Source organism: Nilaparvata lugens, chromosome 4 (genome assembly GCF_014356525.2).
Source record: "Nilaparvata lugens isolate BPH chromosome 4, ASM1435652v1, whole genome shotgun sequence".
NCBI lineage: Eukaryota > Metazoa > Arthropoda > Insecta > Hemiptera > Delphacidae > Nilaparvata > Nilaparvata lugens.
In genome coordinates, this window is record NC_052507.1 from 43,977,747 (window position 1) to 44,003,561 (window position 25,815).

At 36.7% G+C, this 25,815-nt stretch overlaps 1 protein-coding gene across 1 annotated transcript in view; it reads left to right on the forward strand.

The window, feature by feature from the left end:
- The first annotated feature begins 12,495 nt into the window (after positions 1-12,495).
- LOC111050216 (DALR anticodon-binding domain-containing protein 3) overlaps positions 12,496-25,815 on the forward strand; it is a 79,104-nt gene continuing 65,784 nt past the window's right edge. Inside the window, exons 1-2 of the mRNA XM_039427511.1 lie at positions 12,496-12,543; positions 23,292-23,369. The gene's annotated coding sequence lies outside the window, so the exon portion shown is untranslated. The remainder of the gene's footprint in view (positions 12,544-23,291; positions 23,370-25,815) is intronic.

Here is a 25,815-nt window from a genome sequence, read left to right on the forward strand (position 1 = left end):
AAATTGCTCGTTTAATAGTATAGGATATGCAAAGTTTCAAGTTAATCAGTCCAGTAGTATAAGCTAGTTCTTAACTTTATTATAGATATAGTTAACGACTGCAAGTTATAGGAATCTGTGGAACAGAATAGTGGTAAAACTGTGATATCGCCAGAGGTGTGTCAAACACAATAGTAGGTACATGAACTTTTTGAGAGTGAATTAAAACAACAGAACTGGAATTTGTCAACCTTATCATTTTACCTCCATTTAGAGAGGCTTTTGTTTGAGCCGAATATAAAATATAAATAAAGCCTTATTATTATATAGTCAACGCTGAAAAAAAAGGTTTCATCACCAGGAATACTATAAATTCTATGTGGAGCAGTAAGCCTGGTTTGGCCAGAGCATTCGAATTGTAGCACCAAATCCCAGACTACAGTTCTGCCAATAGCAGGTTTGTTGGCACCACTGCCGACCGTCCAGCTGCTCTGGCTTGTCGAGGAAAAAAAGCCAGTCATTCTTGCTTTTCGTCGTTCAGTTGTTCTTGTTTCGTCCATTCGCTTGTTTTGTCACCCCGTTGTCTTGTAGCAAGACCGAATTTGTATTTTGTAATGTAATTTCAATCGGAAATTTCTTGTAGATAATTGTTTGAGTATAGTGTGTGTGAATTGAGTATAACAGCGTAAATAGTGTTAAATTGAATTAATTTGAATCGGATTTGAATTTGTAAAGAATCAGTTTGAGCTTTGTTCAAAACAGTAGCCTACAGAGCCTGCAAGTGAACGTGAAAAGGCTGCCCGGAAGCGTGAACCTGTCTATTTTCCCGATTTCTTCCCCCCTAAATCTGACCAAAACACCTAATAAAGGCTTCGAAGGGCAAGTAGACAAAATTGGATTAAATCTGGTGAGTTTTTGCTCTTTTTTATTGTTCATTAATGCAGAGTTTAACTGTACAATTAACCTGGCTCAAATTGAAGATTAAATTTTACCCCTTGTTTGTATTTGATTATTTGAATAGTAAATTACAGTCCTCTAGTAGCTCTAGCCTGAGCTTTGTTCAGAACATTTCTGGGCCTCCGAACCGTGATGAATTTAAATTTGTAATTTGTTGATTAATTCACACACATTGGATTTAAGCAGTTTCGTCTTTGTCCAATGTTGGCATGTTGAGAATGGTCTGATCTATGCTCAGGTTGAGTTTGTTGTAGCCTTGTTCTAGAGCAAGGTTTCTTGTCAATTTGTATTTGTCTGAAATTAAATTTATTTCAGTTAAAATTGTAATTTTCCTGAAACTAGGCTCATTGTGCTCTTTTTCGGGAATTTGTTTGTTTGTTGAAATTTGTATTGTCCATTTTTGTTATACATGTTAGTGAAGGTTAATCACAGCATGATTTTGTTTGTTCAATTCAACAAGTTATCGTTTGTTTGTGAGTTGTTGGAAGAACATTATCTAATCATATAGTTTTGTCTTCAGCAGTAACTTATCTTGTGAATTGATAATCAAAGTTTAACTTTGATAACTTACTAGTCGTGATTCTTCCTTCCATTTAGTTTTGAACTCATTCTTGTTTTTTTTGTCTGTTTGTATTGTCGGGGCTGAATTGTTTTGTGTATGAGTTCAAGATGGAGGAAAAATTACAGAAACAAATCAGGGTGCATCGCGCTAAACTGGAACAATTGTATGCCCGATTGCAAAGAATTTATGAACTGTCTAAAAATGTCTCTGATCCAAAAGTTGCTGAGCAATTTTTAGTGTTGTATCCTCGGGTGTCTCAGACCATTTCGGATTATGAAAAGACAGAATTAGTGGTTAATGAGTTGGAACTTGAGTTGAATAAAGACCATGTTGTAGCATTCAACGACTCACATCTAGATCTGTTTCAGTATATTGAAATAGCGGCTAACACTCTCAAACAGAAAGAGGCGACTGATGCTATTGCTCAATCTTCGGCAGTTACAGCAGCTAGTGCACAGCCGGTCGTGTCCGAGTCAGTACTGCCCAAAATCGACCTTCCAAAATTTGATGGGAACCAGACTCAATGGTCGGTGTTTTATGAACTATTTAAGGCATTGGTACATGACAACAAGAGTTTGAACGATCAGCAGAAGGTCCAATATCTTGTAAGTAGACTTACTGGACAAGCAGCAAATATTTGTCATCATTTGCCACCATTGGCTAATAATTATCAAATAATTTGGCAGGCATTATTGACCCGCTATAACGATCCATGGGCGCAAGTCGATGCCTATTTCAAACAAATTTTTGAATTTCGTCCAATAAAATCAGAATCAAAGGCAGGTTGTATTGCGATTTTGGATGGGTTTTGCGGTTCAATCAATGCAGTGAAGAGATTTCGACTCACTGATTTGTCAGACTCGATATTCCTCTATCATGGCTTGAGATTGCTGGATCCAAGTTCTTGTAGAAATTTTGAATCGGCTGTCCACGACAAGTCTATGCCAACTTATGCCGATTATGTCAAATTCATTGAAAAGCAAATTAAGACTCTTCCTTCTGATGAGAAACAGACTGAATCGTTTAATATGAGGCACAAAAAGGATAATAAATCAAAGGTGTTTGTGGTTCAATCTAATGATTCATCTAATGATGCATCTAGTAAAAATCCCAATTGTCTGAAGTGCTCAAAACCGGGTCATCGGTTAGTATATTGTGCTAGTTTCTAGAAAATGACTCCTTGGGATCGTTATTGTTTGATTAAAGGAAAGTTTTGTTGTTTTTGTTGTCTTGATGTGGATCATTTGAGTAGAGATTGTCGTAGTAAAACTCAGTGTGTTCAATGTCGAGAATCTCATCATTCTTTATTGCACTTTTCCAGATCAAGTTCCAATGAAGGTGTTGCGTCCTCGTCGAACTCCAAGGCAGGTGGCACATCACCTATTAGTTGTTGTTCTACATCCAACGATGTAGAAAATTTGACCATTGTGTTGTCGACCGTCACTGCACATATTCGAGATTGTAATGATCAGCTTTGTGATGTTCGTTTCTTGGTTGACACCGGGAGTCAGTGTCATTTTGTTACAGCCAAATTGTGTTGGCGTTTGAGACTACCATTCCAGCCCATGAAAACCGTTGTTCGTGGATTCGGTGGTGGTACTAGTGAAGTTCGAGGTCGTACTTGTGTGTTGATTCAGTCGAAGTTGGATCCTACCGTCAAGTTTTCGATGGATGCCACAGTGGTAGATAAAATCATCGACAAGTTGCCTTCTTGTGAAATTGACAGATCCAAACTTCATCATCTTGAAAATCTCACACTGGCTGACGACAAATTCTACCTTCCTAGTAGAATAGATGCCATCATTGGTGCGGAGTTAGTTCCTCACTTGCTGCGTGGGAGTCCTAGTATAGGTGAATCGCACAAATTGATGACTGTTAATAGTGTCTTTGGTCACATTCTGATGGGGAGAGCGCCGATTCTCACTTCAACAATGAATGTGTCGAATTGTTTTACAGCCATCTGTAGTCCATTCGTTAATAGTCCATCGTTGGATAGTTTTGTGGAACGTTTTTGGGAGTTGGAATCGTGCCCTGCAACAAGCTGTCAACTGAAACCAGAAGAGTTGGAGTGCGAGGTAAGTTTTTGGAAGTCTGTACATCGTGTGAATTCTGGTCGTTTTGTTGTTGCCTTGTCATTTGCGGAGCCGCCCAGCAGCTTGGGAGATTTGTATGCTGTCGCCGAACGCAGACTGCTGACTTTGGAGAGACGACTAGAGCTTGACAGCAATACTCGTATTTCATATCATGAAATATTGATCGATTACCTACGTCAGGGTCACATGTCGTTTGTAGCAGATCAGACAGACCAAGGTGGTTACTACATACCGCATCACGCCATCGTGAAAGCAAGCAGCACTACCACGCCCATCCGAATTGTATTTGATGCTGGTTCCAGAACATCATCAGGTTTGTCATTGAACCAGGTTCTTCATGCTGGTCCCAAATTGCAGACTGACATTTTTGTTTTGTTAGTTAATTTTTGTTTGTTCCCAATCGCACTAACTGCCGACATTAAACAAATGTATCAACAGATATTAGTGGAGGATTCCTGCCGTCGTTATCAGCATGTATTGTGGAGATTTTCGCTGGAGGATCCGATCGAAATTTATCAGCTCAATTGTGTTGTTTTTGGTGTTTCAAGCTCTCCATATTTGGCGCTTCGTACCGTCCACCAGCTTGTAGAGGAGTATGGAGATCGTTTTCCAGCAGCCAAGGCGAGAATACCAAGAGACATGTTCATGGACGACTTAGTCACATCTGTCGCCACAGAGTCAGAGGCCGCGGTATCGTCAGTCCAAGCAGCTGTTTGAGGGAGGAGGTTTCTCGCTCACAAAGTGGACTTCAAATTCACCATCAATGTTGGAGAAATTCTCGGAGGAAGAGAAATCGTTTTCGTACAAGGATTTCGATCAGACAACTCCTCGGCTATCTTGGGATTGAATTGGCAACCTAGTACTGATCTGTTTCAGTTTTCCGTCAAGTGTGGTGAGGTTGTCGCTACTAAGCGTTCTATTCTGTCGGTGATGGCTTGTATCTATGATCCACTTGGTCTCTTGTCACCGTTTACATTATTTCTAAAATGTCTTGTCCAGAAACTGTGGAAATTAGGAGTGGATTGGGACGAGAAGCCGCCTGAGTCTATATGCACTCTTTGGGAGAATTGTCAAAAAGAGTTGCCTCTATTATTGAAATTTGCTGTTCCACGTCATGTTGGTTTGTTTCAGGATTCTCACACCAGTTTTATTGGTTTTTGTGACGCATCATTGTCTGGTTATGGTGCAGTTATCTATGTGAAGTCGCAGAAGGAGAGCAAGGAGTCAAGAGTTGTATTATTGTGTTCAAAGTCCAAGGTAGCACCATCTAAAGTTGTTTCAATACCTCGTTTGGAGTTGTGTGCGGCACTCTTGTTGGCAGAACTCATGAATTCAGTAGTCACTATTATTAGTGAACGTTGTCATGTGTCTCGTATTGTCGCACTCTCTGATTCGACAGTCACCTTGTGTTGGATTAATGCTCCATCCACGAAATGGCAAACTTTTGTTGGTAATCGCGTCACAAAAATACAGGATTCTTGTATACAGGAGTGGATGCATGTTGCCGGAATTGAAAATCCCGCTGATTGTTTGTCTAGAGGTTTATCACCAGTTGAGATTGTGAACTTTCCGTTGTGGCTCTCAGGTCCATCATGGATAGCAGAGGACGAATCCGATTGGCCCGTCCGAACTCAAATGGAAGAGATAGTGGATCCACCGGAGGCGAAAAAACCGTCAGTGTTGACAGTCACAAAATCTCCTGATTGTAACAGCAATGCAGTATATTCATTGATTGGTCGTTCGGATTATGGTCGTCTTTTGAGAATTGTAATTCTTGTTCTCAAATTCTTACGAATCTTACCCCAATCAGAAGAATCAGATTTCGATGTTGCTGAGAGGTATCTATGTAAAGTGGTACAGAAGATACATTTTTCATCTGAATTTGTGCAATTAGAGAAGGGAGAGGATTGTTCTATGCGCCTACGTCGCCCGTCTCCATTCATTGATGAAGGTGTGATTCGCGTCGGCGGTCGTTTGTCTCATGCTGGACTGGAATTTGAGACGTGTCATCAGATGATCTTACCAAAATCTGATGCTTTCGTATTGATGTTGATTGATTATCATCACAAGAAGAACTGTCATGCTGGACCTTCTTTATTGTTGTCCTTGATCAGACAGAAATTCTGGATACTGTCTGCTCGCTCTATTATTCGTATTTGTGTTTTTAAGTGTTATTGTTGTTTCCGTGTTCAACCTAGTAATAATGAAATTGTATCCACTCCCAACTCAATAGTTGTGCTTGTTGCATTTTCTTCCTTTTGTGTTGTTTTTTTTTGGTGTTGGTGTTTTGTTTTTTTTGGCATGTCTGGATTTTTCCATTCCTTGTTGTTTTTTTTCAGTTTTGTAACTTGGCTGAAAAATAGTTTTTCAGAGGCGGGGGTATGGTTTGGCCAGAGCATTCGAATTGTAGCGCCAAATCCCAGACTACAGTTCTGCCAATAGCAGGTTTGTTGGCACCACTGCCGACCGTCCAGCTGCTCTGGCTTGTTGAGGAAAAAAAGCCAGTCATTCTTGCTTTTCGTCGTTCAGTCGTTCTTGTTTTGTCCATTCGCTTGTTTTGTTGCCCCGTTGTCTTGTAGCAAGACCGAATTTGTATTTTGTAATGTAATTTCAATCGGAAATTTCTTGTAGATAATTGTTTGAGTATAGTGTGTGTGAATTGAGTATAACAGTGTAAATAGTGTTAAATTGAATTAATTTGAATCAGATTTGAAATTGTAAAGAATTAGTTTGAGCTTTTTTCAAAACAGTAGCCTAAAGAGCCTGCAAGTGAACGTGAAAAGGCTGCCCGGAAGCGTGAACCTGTCTTTTTTCCCGATTTCTTCCCTCCTAAATCTGACTTATCTGAATTATGAATATAACAGCGTAAATAGTATTGAATTGAATTAATTTGAATCAGATTTGAATTTATAAAGAATCCAGTTTGAGCTTTGTTCGAAACACAGTGTATGACCTGCAAGTTGAACACAGAATCAACGCGAAAAGACAGCCCGGAAGCCAGAACCTGTCTTAATCCCAGATTTCATCCCACCCTGAACCTGATCAAAACACCTAATAAAGGCTTCGAAGGGCAAGTAGACAAGATTGGATTAAATCTGGTGAGTTTTTACTCTTTTTTATTGTTCATTAATGCAGAGTTTAACTGTACAATTAACCTGGCTCAAATTGAAGATTAAATTTTGCCCCTTGTTTGTATTTGATCATTTGAATAGTAAATTACAGTCCTCTAGTAGCTCTAGCCTGAGCTTTGTTCAGAACAAAGCCATTAATTTGAGTTGAACATAGTTGAATCACTTCCATTATGTTATAAATCAATACGTATGAAATTTGTTCTGAACAAAGCTCAGGCTAGAGCTACCAGAGGACTGTAATTTACTATTCAAATAATCAAATACAAACAAGGGGCAAAATTTAATCTTCAATTTGAGCCAGGTTATTTGTACAGTTAAACTCTGCATTAATGAACAATAAAAAAGAGTAAAAACTCACCAGATTTAATCCAATCTTGTCTACTTGCCCTTCGAAGCCTTTATTAGGTGTTTTGATCAGGTTCAGGGTGGGATGAAATCTGGGAATAAGACAGGTTCTGGCTTCCGGGCTGTCTTTTCGCGTTGATTCTGTGTTCAACTTGCAGGTCATACACTGTGTTTCGAACAAAGCTCAAACTGGATTCTTTATAAATTCAAATCCGATTCAAATTAATTCAATTCAATACTATTTACGCTGTTATATTCATAATTCACACACACTACACTCAAACAATTATTTACAAGAAATTTCCGATCGAAATTACATGACAAAATACAAATTCGGTCTTGCAACAAGACAATGGGCTGACTAAACAAGATAGACTGGGGGTTTAACATTGACAAGGCCAAAACAGCTGGACGGTCTGCGCTGGCGCAAACAAGCCTGCTGTTGGCAGAACTGCAGTCTGGGATTTTGGCGCTACAGTTCGAATTCTCTGGCCAGACCATACCCCCGCCTCTGAAAAACTATTTTTCAGCCAAGTTACAAAAACTGAAAAAAACACAGAAAGGAAAAAATCCAGACATGCCAAAAAGAACAAAAACACCAACACCAAAAAACAACACAAAGAAAAAATGCAACAAGCACAACAACTATTGAGTTGGGAGTGGATATAATTGCATTGTTACTAGGTCGAACACAGAAACAACGATTACACTTCAAGACACAAATACGAATAATAGAGTGAGCAGATAGTATCCAGAATTTCTGTCTGATCAAAGACAACAATAACGAAGGTCCAGCATGACAATTCTTCTTGTAATGATAATCAATTAACATTGATACGAAAGCGACAGATTTTGGTAAGATCATCTGATGACAAGTCTCAAATTCCAGTCCAGCATGAGACAAACGACCGCCGACACGAATCACACCTCTATCAATTAATGGAGACAGGCGACGTAGGCGCATAGAACAATCCTCTCCCCTCTCTAATTGCACAAATTCAGATGAAAAATGTATCTTCTGTACCACTTTACATAGATACCTCTCAGCAACATCGAAATCTGATTCTTCTGATTGGGGTAAGATTCGTAAGAATTTGAGAACAAGAATTACAATTCTCAAAAGATGACCATAATCCGAACAACGACCAATCAATGAATATACTGCATTGCTGTTACAATCAGGAGATTTTGTGACTGTCAACACTGACGGTTTTTTCGCCTCCGGTGGATCCACTATCTCTTCCAATTGAGCTCAGACGGGCCAATCGCATTCATCCTCTGCTATCCATGATGGACCTGAGAGCCACAACGGAAAGTTCACAAGCTCAACTGGTGATAAACCTCTAGACAAACAGTCAGCGGGATTTTCAATTCTGGCAACATGCATCCACTTCTGTATACAAGAATCCTGTATTTTTGCGACTCGATTACCAACAAAAGTTTGCCATTTTGCGAATGGAGCATTAATCCAACACAAGGTGACTGTAGAATCAGAGAGTGCGACTGCGAAGCGCCAATTATGGAGAGCTTGAAACACCAAAAACAACACAATTGAGCTGATAAATTTCGATTGGATCCTCCGGCGAAAATGTCCACAATACACGCTGATAACGACGGCAGGAATCCTCCACTAATATCTGTCGATACATTCGTTTAATGTCGGCAGTTAGTGCGATTGGGAACAAACGAAAATTAACTAACAAAACAAAAATGTCAGTCTGCAATTTGGGACCAGCATGAAGAACCTGGTTCAATGACAAACCCGATGATGTTCTGGAACCAGCATCAAATACAATTCGGATGGGCGTGGTAGTGCTGCTTGCTTTCACAATGGCGTGATGTGGTATGTAGTAACCACCTCGGTCTGTCTGATCTGCTACAAACGACATGTGACCCTGACATAGGTAATCGATCAATATTTCATGATATGAAATACGAGTATTGCTGTCAAGCTCTAGTCGTCTCTCCAAAGTCAGCAGTCTGCGTTCGGCGACAGCATACGAATCTCCCAAGCTGCTGGGCGGCTCCGCAAATGACAAGGCAACAACAAAACGACCAGAATTCACACGATGTACAGACTTCCGAAAATTTACCTCACACTCCAACTCTTCTGGTTTCAGTTGACAGCTTGGTGCAAGGCACGATTCCAACTCCCAAAAACGTTCCACAAAACTATCCAACGATGGACTACTAACGAATGGACTACAGATGGCTGTAAAACAATTCGACACATTCGTTGTTGAAGTGAGAATCGGCGCTCTCCCCATCAGAATGTGACCAAAGACACTATTAACAGTCATCAATTCGTGCGATTCACCTGTACTAGGACTCCCACGTAGCAAGTGAGGAACTAACTCCGCACCAATGATGCCATCTATTCTACTAGGAAGGTAGAATTTGTCGTCAGCCAGTGTGAGATTTTCAAGATGATGAAGTTTGGATCTGTCGATTTCACAAGAAGGCAACTTGTTGATGATTTTATCTATCACTGTGGCATCCATCGAAAACTTGACGGTAGGATCCAACTTCGACTGAATCAACACACAAGTATGACCTCGAACTTCACTAGTACCACCACCGAATCCACGAACAACAGCTTTCATGGGCTGGAATGGTAGTCTCAAACGTCGACACAATTTGGCTGTAACAAAATGACACTGACTTCCGGTGTCAACCAAGAAACGAACATCACAAAGCTGATCATTACAATCTCAAACATGTGCAGTGACGGTCGACAACACAACGGTCAAATTTTCTACATCGTTGGATGTAGAACAACAACTAATAGGTGATGTGCCACCTTCCTTGGAGTTCGATGAGGACACAACACCTTCATTGGAACTTGATCTGGAAAAGTGCAATAAAGAATGATGAGATTCTCAACATTGAGCACACTGAGTTTTACTACGACAATCTCTACTCAAATGATCCACATCAAGACAACGAAAACAACAAAACTTTCCTTTAATCAAACAATAACGATCCCAAGGAGTCATCTTCAAGAAACTTGCACAATCTACTAACCGATGAACCAATTGAATTTTTAACAGACAATTGGAATTTTTACTAGATGCATCGTCAGATGAATCATTAGATTGAACCACAAACACCTTTGATTTATTATCCTTTTTGTGCCTCATATTAAACGATTCAGTCTGTTTCTCATCAGAAGGAAGAGTCTTAATTTGCTTTTCAATGAATTTGACATAATCGGTATAAGTTGGCATAGCCTTGTCACGGACGGCCGATTCAAAATTTCTATGAGAACTTGGATCCAGCAATCTCAAGCCATGATAGAGGAATATCGAGTCTGACAAATCAGTGAGTCGCAATCTCTTCACTGCATTGATTGAACTGCAAAACCCATCCAAAATCGCAATACAACCTGCCTTTGATTCTGATTTTATTGGACGAAATTCAAAAATTGTTTGAAATAGGCATCGACTTGCGCCCGTGGATCGTTATAGCGGGTCAATAATGCCTGCCAAATTATTTGATAATTGTTAGCCAATGGTGGCAAATGATGACAAATATTTGCTGCTTGTCCAGTAAGTCCACTTACAAGATATTGGACCTTCTGCTGATTGTTCAAACTCTTGTTGTCATGTACCAATGCCTTAAATAGTTCATAAAACACCGACCATTGAGTCTGGTTCCCATCAAATTTCGGAAGGTCGATTTTAGGCAGCACTGACTCGGACACAACCGGCTGTGCACTAGCTGCTGTAGCTGCCGAAGATTGAGCAATAGCATCAGTCACCTCATTCTGTTTGAGAGTGTTAGCCGCTACTTCAATATACTGAAACAGATCTAGGTGTGAGTCGTTGAATGCTACAACATGATCTTTATTCAACTCAAGTTCCAACTCATTAACCACTAATTCTGTCTTTTCATAATCTGAAATGGTCTGAGACACCCGAGGATACAAGATTGAAAATTGCTCAGCAACTTTTGGATCAGAGACATTTTTAGACAGTTCATAAATTCTTTGTAATCTGGCATACAATTGTTCCAGTTTAGCGCGATGCACCCTGATTTGTTTCTGTAATTTTTCCTCCATCTTGAACTCATACACAAAACAATTCAGCCCCAACAATACAAACAACAGACAATAAAACAAGAATGAGTTCAAAACTAGATGAAAGGAAGAATCACGACTAGTAAGTTATCAAAGTTAAACTTCACAAGATAAGTTACTGCTGAAGACAAAACTATATGATTAGATAATGTTCTTCCAACAACTCACAAACAAACGATAACTTGTTGAATTGAACAAACAAATTCATGCTGGTGATTAACCTTCACCAACATGTATAAAAAAGATGGACAATACAAATTCCAACAAACAAACAAATTCTTGAGAAAAAGAGCACAATGCGCCTAGTTTCAGGAAATTACAATTTTAACTGAAATAAATTCAATTTCAGACAAATACAAATTGACAAGAAACCTTGCTCTAGAACAAGGCTACAACAAACTCAAGTTGAGCATAGATCAGACCATTCTCAACATGCCAACATTGGACAAATACGAAACTGCTTAAATCCAATGTGTGTGAATTAATCAACAAATTACAAATTTAAATTCATCTCGGCCGGGCAGGACCAAGAAATGTTCTGAACAAAGCTCAGGCTAGAGCTACCAGAGGACTGTAATTTACTATTCAAATAATCAAATACAAACAAGGGGCAAAATTTAATCTTCAATTTGAGCCAGGTTATTTGTACAGTTAAACTCTGCATTAATGAACAATAAAAAAGAGTAAAAACTCACCAGATTTAATCCAATCTTGTCTACTTGCCCTTCGAAGCCTTTATTAGGTGTTTTGATCAGGTTCAGGGTGGGATGAAATCTGGGAATAAGACAGGTTCTGGCTTCTGGGCTGTCTTTTCGCGTTGATTCTGTGTTCAACTTGCAGGTCATACACTGTGTTTCGAACAAAGCTCAAACTGGATTCTTTATAAATTCAAATCTGATTCAAATTAATTCAATTCAATACTATTTACGCTGTTATATTCATAATTCACACACACTACACTCAAACAATTATTTACAAGAAATTTCCGATCGAAATTACATGACAAAATACAAATTCGGTCTTGCAACAAGACAACGGGCTGATGAAACAAGATGGACTGGGGGTTTAACATTGACAAGGCCAAAACAGCTGGACGGTCTGCGCTGGTGCAAACAAGCCTGCTATTGGCAGAACTGCAGTCTGGGATTTTGGCGCTACAGTTCGAATTCTCTGGCCAGACCAAAATTATTTAGCTTCAGAATAAAAAACCTTTGATTGCAGTGTCCTTGACTACTACAATATATGAATAAACATTTGGATCAAATATAAGGAATTACTCACATCTCTCATCAACTCGTATTTTTTATTTACAAAATAATAACGAAAAAAAATTTATATATTGAATGAACTCATATCTATTACTCAAGTTTGTCTTTTTCTGGCCGTGTTACAAATAATGTAGGTTTATGTTTGACATTTGGTTTTTCTGTAATCCTGTCTATAAAGAAAGATTTTAATGTGATTTTTCATGGCAATAAAATTTGAATTTGAAAAAAGAATTATCAACAAACACCTTAACAAAGAAAATCCCTGTGCTCAGTTCTAATCAGAATGAAGCTTCCTAATGATTAATTTTATTCATTTATACAGTACAATAAGTAAATTATCAAAATGATAGGGCGAGGAAAAATAAGGTAACCTTGTGCCATTCCTCTTTTAAATTTAGATAACTCATAGTCCAAAATGGTGAGCACTTTTTTATATCAGGATAGTTTAAGCCACGTCTGGATTTGACGTCATAATTCAACAAATACTAATCTATCGAGATGTATATTGATTATATTCGATGTATCGATTTGTTCAATTCCATTATTACAATCAACAATCAATATAACTTATGTTTCTGTATGTATAAGCTTACTAGCTGTCAATAACAGCGTTAATAATGCCATTCACCAATACTTTACAAGAATTTGAAGAAAAATTTAGGGCACACGAAGTGGAAAACATGCAAATATAATCAGCTTCAATCCAAACTAACTTTTCTGTGTTTGTCAAACCTTACACTTTCATATTTTTCACAAAATATGGGAGTTATTCTCTTGCCTTTAAATTTAAACAAAATAGGCCTAAATGTTCATCTATATTGAGATGTAGTCGACATTCAAGCTGGGTTTTTGTTTGTGCATAAATGCCGTCGTGGACTACGACAGGGAGAGAATCTCAGATTGGGTAGGTTTCAAAAAGTAAAAGTTCTGTCCAAGAATATAATATTAGCTAGAAATTTTGAATTTAGAATGATTAAAATACCAAATTATAGTCAAATTTTGCACTTAATATCACCGCACTTTGAATAAATAATGTTATTTCAGAAAATTTTGAAGCCAAAAATATACACACAACTTGCCACTAGGCACAGCTGTTACAAACTGTTTGTCTACATAACTGAAAGATTATGTTCAATTATGTTTTAATGAGGCAGGTTGATCTTATACTTTTTATACTTTTAAATGGCAATTTGTTGATATTCAGCTGTTTTGACACACTTAAAATTTGGACAATATGAATGTCAACAATGCTTGCCATCGTCGACTGCGGAAATTTACACATGAACGAAAATGTACCTTTACTACTTGGAGCAGAGGCAGAGATGTAAAATTTGAGGTCAACTTTGCTAAATAATTTTGTAGTTGGCACTGGACGTACACTTACACAGTTTTTGTCTTTGAAAGTTCAGGAGTTCTAAATCAGGACTGAAGTACCTTTTCCTTAAGTAAAAAAATGGTCAAATGCAATAAAAAAAATCTGAACAATTAATTATAATAATACCGAGAAAAAAATTGATACATCAATTATCAATATACATCTCGATAGATTAGTATTTGTTGAACGATGATGTCAAATCCAGACGTAGTGTAAACTACCCTGATATGAAAAACTGCTCACCGTCCGAAATAGGTTAAGTCTCGAAGTTCTTCAATTCACAAAATTTTCAGTTCTCAAGTATTTCACAAAGTAGATTTTCAAATTTAGATGCTTCAAAACTAAACATATAAGAAATATTTCATATTAATATAACTAAAATAGGAAATATTCACATATTAAAAAAATATCGGGGACCGAGCTTCGCTCTGGAGTACAAAAGCATAAAAAATGTATAACGAAAGAAGAAATCATCATAACATTCATACAGAAATGTTCTATCTTATCACAGTAAATTGAGATTAACTCCCAGAGGAATGCAAAAATTTCCATCAGAACGGCCCAGTTGCACAAAAGCCAGTTAAATTTCAATCCTGATTGACTTCACGTGAACCAAATCAGAATAGACCATTTCAAAAAGATGGATCTACTGGTATTAATCAGGATTGAAAATAATCCGGCTTTTTTGCAACCGGCACCAAGTACCTGATTGAATGATTACAAAAGTTCAACAGCTGAGTCATAATTTTGACACAGTACCACACACATGAACTCGCTCACTCACTTCCATCACCAACAGACGAAATAATTATTCTCATCTGTTTTTCCAAGGATGAATAATAATTATCCTTTTAATGTCTTCCAGCAAGTTTTCTCAGAGATGACACCTAGTGCTATCAAATCTTTATATTATAAAACTACTATGCTCTGAATTCCATGAGAATCGTTAGAGCCGTTTTCGAGATCAGGTGAAATACAAATATATAAAAATTTAAACATATAAACAGAAGTTGCATGTTTAATAGTAAAGGATAAATAATTTTGAAGGATTACCGAAAAACAAACTTGAACTAGAAGCACTGCTGATCTTATATCACAAAAAATATTCTAACATATGTTAGAAAATCATGTGTCAATATTATATAATTTTCATTATGGCGTTCACCTTAGGCCAGTTTCACACGGCAGAATCCTGCCTCCTGAAGATCATATTACAGAAGATTATATTTCATATTTTGCAGCTCTCCTGTGCTTTCACATGGGGATCTTTCAATTTCACAGACAGATCTAACAAGTAAGCCAACGTTTGCTCAAAGTATGACTCATCACTTTTTCTCAAAGTCTAACTTCCTTAAAAATATAGATAGAAGATTTCGGATTTGGATTCAGCTACCCCAAATTCTTTAAGCGTAAGTCCCATTTTCAAAAATACCCGAAAACAAGGGAGTTATGGCTGTTTTTAATATAGCTTTCCATTATCATATGATTATATAGTATGTACAAAGATAACAATACTCCTGCCTCACGAAGAGACAGGCAAAGGTTTTAAGAAGTTTTCAAACACCTAAAAAGTTTAAACATGAACATTTTTAATTTTTAAAAGTTCAAAAAAATTTAACTTCGAAAAGATGAATCCAAATATGAACTCATAAATCATCTCTACTCATCACTGAATAAAATATGAGGAAAAGGACAAGTAAACTTCACTGAATTTCAATTGTCATTCAACAATCTAATTTATCAGGTTCAAAAAGTTGAATATACCAATAATTATTTCTTTGCAACAATCAGAAAAATCTATTATGAACATACAGTTTAAACATTGTGGTGATCTGAATCGATCTATGGTAATAATAGGAACTGAAAGAATAAAAAATGTCATTCCATTTCAACTAAAACGAAACTGATGTCTGTGTTTGTATTAGAACTGCTGAGTGGATAATGCATACTGAGAAAGTCATGAATAGTCCAGACCAGCCTGGCGACTTTGATGCTTTTGACACCGGAAACTCGTTTTATTTTTATCAAAGAATGAAAACCATGTATCATAGTAAAAAGCAGTTCTATACTTTGTATTATTATGAGTAGTGCTAGTGATTGACATAATCATGGCTTGTCGATTTCAGTCGCTGAGCTGAATCCTCAGTCGTAGAACTATGGTCCAAGCGCGAGCTTTTGCTTTCTATGTCGTATACCGTCGACACAAACTTCGGCTTTTTTGTTGTTCGATTTTTTGCCGATCTTATGAATTCTGTTGATTCAAACATAATGATATTTAACAAGTTGCGCTGAACCTGGTAGAGTTCATAGGAACGGTAAAGATCAATTTTACGGAAATCAATGTGCATGTAACTGAATTCAGAAGATCAATACGATAATGTGTTCTATCATAATTATTTAATGATTATCACAGAAATGTTTAAGTGAAAACGTTGGATGCAAACCTAATGCCATGAGGAGACAAATAAATTTATGAAAAGCTTGATTGCTTGATTGGTGATCTGGATATCTGTTACACGTTTTTAGTTCAAGACATAATATGTCTTAGAATAATTTTTAATCTGTTTTTTCAATCGGCAGGAAAACGTTGGTTTTTCAAAGTTATCTTACTCCCTTATTTTTGGGTATTTTCAGAAATCAAGAAAAATATCCCACCAAATTTCCTACACGAATACAGTGTTAGTTGTATTATAATAGCTACAGTACTTACGTACTGTATAGTACAGTACCTGTTCATTTTTACCGTATAATTATATGATAATAGAAAGCTTTATTAAAAACAGCCATAACTTCCTTGTTTTCGGATATTTTCGAAAACAGGACTTATGCTTTGAAGAATTTGGGGTCGCTGAATCCAAATCCGAAATCAGAATCTTTCTATCTTCATTTTCAAGAAAGATAGTTTTTGAGAAAAAGTGGTGACCGGAGAGACGTAGAATCACCATGTGAAAGCGGCAATTTGTCTGCTAGTATCTGGATCCAAGCCAGTTTCTGCGTGCCTCGAGGGGAAAAGACGTGACAAAAGGAGGTTCCTGGCTCGGGGTCACCATGTGAAAGACACGATTTGACTCAATGTACTTCGACAAAAAAACGTGAACACTGTTTAGAGTTCAAGTTGCACGTCTCCTATCGTGTGAAAGTAGCCTTACCATGTTCATGAGCTTACTTAATGGGATCCTTTTTCAACCTTTGAAACCCTTAGGCTACTTTCACACGATAGGAGACATGCAACTTGAACACTGAACAGTGTTCACGTTTTTTTGTCGAAGTACAATTGAGTCAAATTGTGTCTTTCCCATGGTGACTCCTAGCCAGGAACCTCCTTTTGTCACGTCTTTTCCCCTCGAGGCAAGCAGAAACCGGCTTGGATCGAGATACTAGAGGACAAATCGTTGCTTTCACATGGCGATTTCACGTCTCTCCGGTCACCACTTTTTCTCAAAAACTATCTTTCTTGAAAATGAAGATAGAAAGATTCTGATTTCGGATTTGGATTCAGCGACCCCAAATTCTTCAAAGTGTAAGTCCTGTTTTCGAAAATATCCGAAAACAAGGAAGTTATGGCTGTTTTTAATAAAGCTTTCTATTATCATATAATTATACGGTAAAAATGAACAGGTACTGTACTATACAGTACGTAAGTACTGTAGCTATTATAATACAACTTACACTGTATTTGTGTAGGAAATTTGGTAGGATATTTATCTTGATTTCTGAAAATACCCCAAAATAAGGGAGTAAGATAACTTTGAAAAACCAAAGTTTTCATGCCAATTGAAGAAACATTAAAAATTAGTCTAAGACATATATTATGTCTTAGACTAAAAACGTGTAACAAATATCAGATCACTATTTAAGCTATCAAGCTTTTCATAAATTTATTTGTCTCCTCATGGCAGAAGGTTTGCGCTCAACGTTTTCACTTAAACATTTCTGTGATTAAATTGTGATAGAACACATTATCGTATAGATCTTCTAAATCCAGTTACATGTACATTGATTTTCGTAAAATTGATTTTTTACCGCCCCTATGAATTCTAAGAATTCTATGAATTCTTTATACAGGTTCAGCACAACTTCTTAAAAAACATTATGTTCGATTCAACAGAATTCATAAGGACGACAAAACATTGAACAACAGAAAAATGCTTTCTGAGTTATTGGCTTTAACAAAGCATGGCTTCAAGAAATACAGTACGATAATTTAGAATAGTTGGTACAATGGTTATGCTTTTCACATTATGGCAGCACTGTGCTTGCTCACTCACTTCTCCAGTTGACACTCATTGACTTGTCAGTTGTTTACTTGACTTGACTTTGACACCTGTCATCACGTGATGTCTGAGTTTGATGTGGAGCTGTTGATTACTGACAATTGATGAATGACTATTGAAATTCAGTGAATTTTACTGTACAACATTCCTTTTCCTCCTATTTTATTGGGTGATGAGTGGAGATGATTTATGATTTCATATTTGGATTCATCTTTTGATAGTTCAATATTTTTTTGGAAAACTAGAACTTTTAAAAATAAAAAATGTTTATGTTTAAACTTCCCAGGTGTTCAAAAACTTCTTGAAACCTTTGCCTGTCCCTTTGTGAGGCAGGAGTATTATTATCTTAGTACGTACTATATAATCATATGATAATGGAAAGCTATATTGAAAACAGCTATAACTCCCTTGTTTTCAGGTATTTTTGAAAATGGGACATACACTTTAAAGAATTTGGGGTCGCTGAATCCAAATCCGAAATCAGAAATCTTCTATCTATATTTTTAAGGAAGTTAGACTTTGAGAAAAAGTGATGAGTCATACTTTGAGCAAACGTCGGCGTAGTTGTTAGATCTGTCGGCTTATTCGTAAGATCCCCATGTGAAAGCACAGGAGAGCTGCAAAATATGAAATATGATCTTCAGTAATATGATCTTCCAGGAGCAAGGACTCTGCCGTGTGAAACTGGCCTTAGAGGCAAAATATCTCAAAATCTGTTCTTAGTGCGCGTCTAGCATGTTTGAAGAATATTTGTGCAAAATTTTAAGTCTGTAGGCCAAGTAGTTTGGGCTGTACTGTGATTTTACATTGAAATTTTCGAAAAATGCCCTCTCCTGGACCCCCCTATGCTCCTGGTCGGAATTTTTCTGCATAGATCTAAGTTATTTTCGTAGTTGAACAAAAACGTTTCTCATGACTTTTCTGTGCTATGAGAAGTTAAAAATTACAACATTTTTTTTGGGGGGGGGCAGCTCCCTCAGGGGGGATAAAAAAAAATTTTCTTAGTGGATGTCTTGAGGCTACCATAAACAAGTTGTGCAAAAAATTAAGTGGTGTGATTTTAGTATGTTGGGACTTAAGAAGAGGATGAGGATGAAAGAGGAGGAGGAGGAGGAGAAGAAGAAGATGAAGAGAAATAAGAAGAAGAAGAAGTAGAAGAAGAAAAAGAAGAAGAAGAAGAAGAGAAGAAGATAGATTGAATATTGATTTAGCGATTACAAATAAAAGCTGAAAGATGTCTTTATTGAGAAAACATAACAGCTGTTTTGAGTTTCATAGTAGCACAGACTAATACTGCAATGCCTCATTGAGTTCAAAACACAGTTCTATTTCCCTAAATAAAGTAGTGGATTATTCTTTTATGTAGCAGAGTTAAATCCTTGCATGCTTCATGCTCTTCTTACTTGTGTAGTCATCCGTCTCTTCTCACTTACTTCAATTTAAATTGTGAGTAACCTTTTTAGCCGTGCAATCGGGGATCATGTGTGCATCATCGCGTCGAACGAATTTCACGATTATTCTCGGCGAGTGTTGATTTGCCCCCTTGGCCAAGGCGATGACAGCCATATATTGCCTCAGAACCTAGTTCGATTCCGACAGCTTTACATGTGGCCAGCACCACATCTCTAGTTTTCTCCTCACCCACGATAGGAATCCCGTGTATTTCGAGAGTTTTCCGTCTTCCATATTGCTCCATAGAGTCCACCCTATCATTTAACAGTTCTACATCCCTTCTTAGCACTCTGTTCTCGCTCTGTAGACTCAGTATAATAGCCTGTTGCGTCAAAATTAACCCCTCCAGCCTGACTAAAGACTCTGAATTTGATCCAAATTGTTCCAGACATGTTTCTAAGGATTTTTCTAACTTTATCTGTCTCTGACTGATGTTATTTTCAAGATCCATGGTTGTCTTGAAATGGCTCATTGGTTCCACAGACTGAGCCCTATTGGTGGATGTTTAAACAGGAGTTGACTCAGCACTATTATTACGTTGACTGCGTAGATGTTTCAAACAAGACCACGAACTTTTTACAAGTAAATACAATTCTGCTTCTGAAACGTTTTCCCCCCATACATTGCCCATGAAACTTCGCCTTGAAAGCAGTGGCGGCTCGTGTTAAGGTTGCATGGTTGCACAACCCCCTTCATTTTGATGATAATAAATGACTTTTTTTAGGAGTAAATGAAGTGACTTAATTTATAAGTGAGCTCTATTATTATCTCAATTAATGATATTATTAGCTTCACAATTTCATCGTAACCCTATAATAAGAGCAGCAAACTGTAGAACGTGCACGCAGTTCACGCGAAATCAGACGCTGTGGTGGAACTGAATATTGAATATAGCATTGGAGGTTGCAATCTTCCTGCAACCAAACTCATGTACGCGGACTAACACTATGTATATTAGTAGTGTGATATATTTTTCTACTCGAGCCCACCAATGTGGTGGCAGTTTTTCTGCAACCATCCGCTTGGTGCGCTAGCAGTCCATACCACACTAGAGTAAAATTACCCCGTACCAGATTCTGATGAATGTGAAAGTCTGCTATCTGCTCTCCCATGAGTATATAATCTTTTGATGGGTCTATATTATAATATTATAACAGCCTCAATAGCATGATGTAATAATTTATCATCATGATAAAATAACATTATAATAAATCTCATGTTCAATTGTTTTGAACTTTTCGAATCAAAACAAGTAGGTCCAATAAAAAATGGGCTGTCCTGAATTATTTTTGTGTCGTAATATGCAATCTCCATTTGTCCAGGAAGCATGAAATATAGAATAATTATTTATCATTTTGTAAAAAATTACATTGTTTATCTTCATCAGAGTTGAAAATTCTCAGCTGCCAATTACGCCATGGTTTCACTTGGAGAATGCTTTGTTTGGATGGGCTTTTATTGCTGTGTAAAGATAGAATCAGAAATTGAATAAATATTTGTATTAATCATTAAGTTAAACTCTTACCCCCTCCCACCACATCAGCCGCGTGTCAATTAAGGTACCAGTTATTGAAGATTATATTGTAAAAACAGCAACCCCCAGTATTTTCAATCACCAGCCGCCACTGCTTGAAAGTATAACATTCCAGCTTATCTTTAGCCTGCCGATTAACTGTCAGTTTACAAACGCTGCACACTCTCATTTTCAATCTAATTAGAAAACCTGAGAATAAGGAGTCAGTGGACTAATTCACAAATTTAAACCTCGGAAACGAAATAGAATATTCATATACTATCAACAGGCACGGCGAGACAACCAACCACAACTATTTCAGTGAAAGATAAGCAGAGCTTCGAGCGAGAAACTTCGGCTCCCGGCAAGCTCTAATCGACAACTACTGATCAATTATAAAAGGTTTGTAGCCTGAACACAAAATTGGAGAAATTTGTATTTTTCAAGTAATAAAAAATCATTTTTTCACATTGATTCATCTTTCACTACCCCTGAACTCACTTTGAAAACTAAAATTGAGAGAGGGTAACAGTATATTACAATAAAAAAATGCATAGCAGTAAATAAAATGTTTGAATAGCAGTAGGCCTATATGATACTGAATTTCATTTTCACAAGACTTGTCTGTATTTTATACAAAATGAAGAAAACACTGACCATTTGATTACAGTGATTCATGTTTGAATGAATAACTATATTTGATTCATTCACTCACAATGTTATTGGTTATCCATTATTTAGGTCATTGAAGAACCTATAAAGGCCAACATGCTAGCCTCATCATTACTCATTTTAAAATAACAAATAACGCAGGATTTTCTCTGACTACTGTAAAGATGACAGTCTCATCAAAATGAAGCCACTGCTCAAATTGAGCAAAAAATAATAATCTGCATTCTCTATTCCATTTTATGTGTTCCTGACTGTTTTTTCAAAAGTAGGTAGGTATTTATCACTATTCTCAGTATACTTATCTATTTTCTGAACAAATACTATTTCATATATTGAATAAATTCACTAACTAACGCCACATAATACAGTATTCAGAATACTTTCACTGCGGTGAATATTGGTAACTAAATAAGTATTGTCAAGGAGGGAAATTCAATGAATGCTTCTGTATGAAAAAGTAAATTTTGTACATGAAATATAGACTACATTTTTGTAGATCAGCATTTATTTAATCCCTCTTTGCCATCATTTATTCAGTTGCCGAAATTCACTGCAGTTGAAGTCTTATATTATGTGACGTTAATTAGTGAATTCGTTCAATAAGTAATAATAATAGTATAGTTCTTTAAAAAGCAACTTTATTTTAATGCAGTACCTACTACCTTTTTCTGGGTACAAGAAATCCATTTTACTACTCGCTCTCTCTCTCTCTCTCTCTCTCTCTCTCTCTCTCTCTCTCTTCAAATCTTCATCATCTTTCTATTGATGAATATTCTTCCTCCTGTCTTTTCCTTTTTTCTTTTTTTCCTTTCTTCTTCACTTCTTTATACTCATCTGTTCTCTTCGTTATGCATAATTTATTCTCAATTGTCCATGTAATATGTATCAAGCTTTGCATATCAGTTCCTTTCTCTGTTGATTATAATTAAATTATTTGTAGCTTAAATCTATACTTAATTTTTCTTGTAATTTGTTGAGTTTCAATGTAATAAGCAATATTCTTTTGTTTGTTTCTTATCAACTAGTGTTTGCCATAGGTCTTACCAGACCTGGCAACGTAAGATGTAAAATAAAATATCAAATATCAAAATATCTCTCTCTCTCGAATTGCGAATATGCGAATTGGATCTGCGCCTGCAGCGGTCTTACAATTATGTTGTTCGTTATATCTTCGTTGCGAGAAGGGATGCACATATAACTCCTCTATTCAATGATCTTGGATGGCTCAAGTTGAAGGAGAGAAGGAAATTCTTCCTACTCTGTTTGACCTACAAAATTATAATTATGAGAGAGGGTCCATCCTATTTGGCAGACTCCTTCAGGTTATTGGATGAAGTTAATCCTGGTCGCCGTACACGGGCTCATCGTTTTACGTTACAGATTCCGCTGCACCGCACTGCCATTTTCAACAGCTCTTTCATTGTGACGGCCTCTAGGTGATGGAATGAGTTGCCCCAGCAAATTGTTCTATCAACATCTCTCTCCTTGTTCAAGAGAAGACTGTTTCTTCATCTATTGAATAATGAATAACGTTAGCAACAATCTAGTCCCAAATTCAATTTATTACTAACTCATTTGCACCTTTCTTCAAGGACGGATGTGAAGTCATTGGCCTTGAGAGGTCCACTGAATTGCAGTTCTGTGATCCGAACTTTCAACGCCTCAGAAAAGTAATATTGTGCTCTATTTGTAGTTCATTTTTAATATATATATGTATCCCAATAATAGTTTGATTATGAGATCTTATCAATCTTATATAATAATTATCTTTCTAAAGTCTAGTACTCTCCTTCATCATCTGTTTCTTCTTTCATTATAACTTTCTTTCACTTTTTTTTTTTTATAATCATTATTCCTCATTTATTAGTTACAATAATGTTCTTCCTTCTTCATCATAACGTAATATTTTTCAATTGTAATGAGGTTATACTTTTTTTTTTGTCTTAGTTTTATATTTTTCAGTTACCTTTAACTGAGTTTACTTATTATTTTTCTTCTTCTGTATATATTTGGAATAATACTTTTAATTTATTATTATTTTTCAATTTCGCATTGTAGAATTATTGTCACACCGTTAAGGGGGAGGAGACTGTCTAGCTAGACCAATGGCAGGCGTTCATGCCCTCGACCAATAGCAGTACTCGCCTACTAGTATAAATTCTGCTGCTCTAGTATTTAGTTTTAGTTTATCAGAGATTGACAATGGTGTAATAACCGAAACCGGTCTTTCTAATTATCAATAAATCAGTGGTTTTTTGACAATTTCTTAGTCTTTTTCATTCAATATGAATAATTACCACAATATCAACTTCTCAACTACACAAAAAGTTCCCACATTCAATGTATTGTAATTCTGTTCTCAACGATATACAAGTCACTCTGAATGATAAACTACAGCGTTGCCAAATTTATTGTCTATGTTTCGTCTACTCTCTTCAACGTCATGAACATATATCACCCCAGCCCACATTGCCAGTTCAACATTGAAGCTTCCCGATCAAAGACGTTTTCGAATTGTCAAGCTTGTTAGAGTTATCTTGGAATACAGAAATCCGAACTATTTAAAAGATGATTTCAAATTTGTTTCTGAAGGTAGGAGAATAGATGCATCACAGGACCGGAGAAAGTACGTTAAGGATACCCAACCACCGAACCAATATTTTCACAAAATCCTTACCAGTCGGTGCCTGTCGTGCATGGAATGCACTTCCTGTTTTAATCAGGTCCATCGAGAGCCGAGAGAGCTTCATCCTGACTTTAAAAAAACATATTTTGGAACAAATGACTGAAACTGTCCTGCCCTAGAACGATCAAATGACAACCATCCCTCACCCATCCTACCAATACAAACCTATAAACCTGTTATAGAATAAATTGTATATATATAATTTATAAACTCTTGTTATTTTAATTATCCAATCCACTGCATACTGCTGTATATTACTCAAAGTTGATTACCCTGAACTTTCAGCCTACTCCATTTTATTAATCAATGATTTGATCTTATCTACCTAAATAATCATTCTACTTTATTAATTTTCTGTTTTTTTTCTTTTAAATACTCATATTAATTAACTAATACTTTTACAATATTTCCATTTATAAATAAATCCTTAGTTGAATTAATGAAATTAACGTTTTGGTAGAGAGTTAGTGAAAAGGATATTTTGTCCGAAGAATGGACATTGATATGTCCAAAGCTCTGCCAATTTATGTAGATGCATAACAATAGTATCTATAGTTATCACAAATTGCTTTTGTGAAATAGTTATGAAATACCAAATTGTGATTTGATGAGTTTTCAAACTTTTTAAATGACCAACGTATTAATATGATAATAAGTAGCAAAAGTGTCATTTCTCTCTCTCTCTTCTCTTCTTCCTTGCCCTCTTCCCATTATTTGGGGTCGGCTCTCCTAACACGCAGTCGCCAGATCCTGCGATCTTGGGTCGTCTCATTTACCAGGTCCAATTTCTCCATATTCTTATGGACTGGAGAAATTCACGTGAGGTTGGGTCTGCCTCTGCCCCTTGGCTGCGGCTCCATCTCGAGCACTTTTCTCGTCATGTGGTCAAAAGTGTCATTTATTATTAAGAAATAAGCATTCCTTCTGGTGGATTTCATCTTGCTGTCATAAACCATGGGATCTCACCTTACTTTATCGTGTGTACAGCAGTGTGTGTGTGTGTGTATGTGTATGAGTATGTGCGTCTGTGTACATGATATCTCATCTCCCAATTAAGGGAATGAATTGAAATTTGGAACTAAAGGTCCTTACAATATAAGGATCCGACACGAACAATTTCGATCAAATGCAATTCAAGATGGCGGCTAAAATGGAGAAAATGTTGTCAAAAACAGGTTTTTTCGCGTTTTCCTCGAAAACGGCTCCAACGATTTCGATCAAATTTATACCTAAAATAGTCATTGATAAGCTCTATCAACTGCCATAAGTCCCATATCTGTAAAAATTTCAGGAGCTTCACCCCATCTATGCAAATTTTGATTTTAGATTCCCAATTATCCGGCTTCAGATACAATTTGAACAAAAAAATTCTAGTGGAAAAGATTGAGCATGAAAATCTCTACTATTTGTGTTCAGTAACATTTTCACCT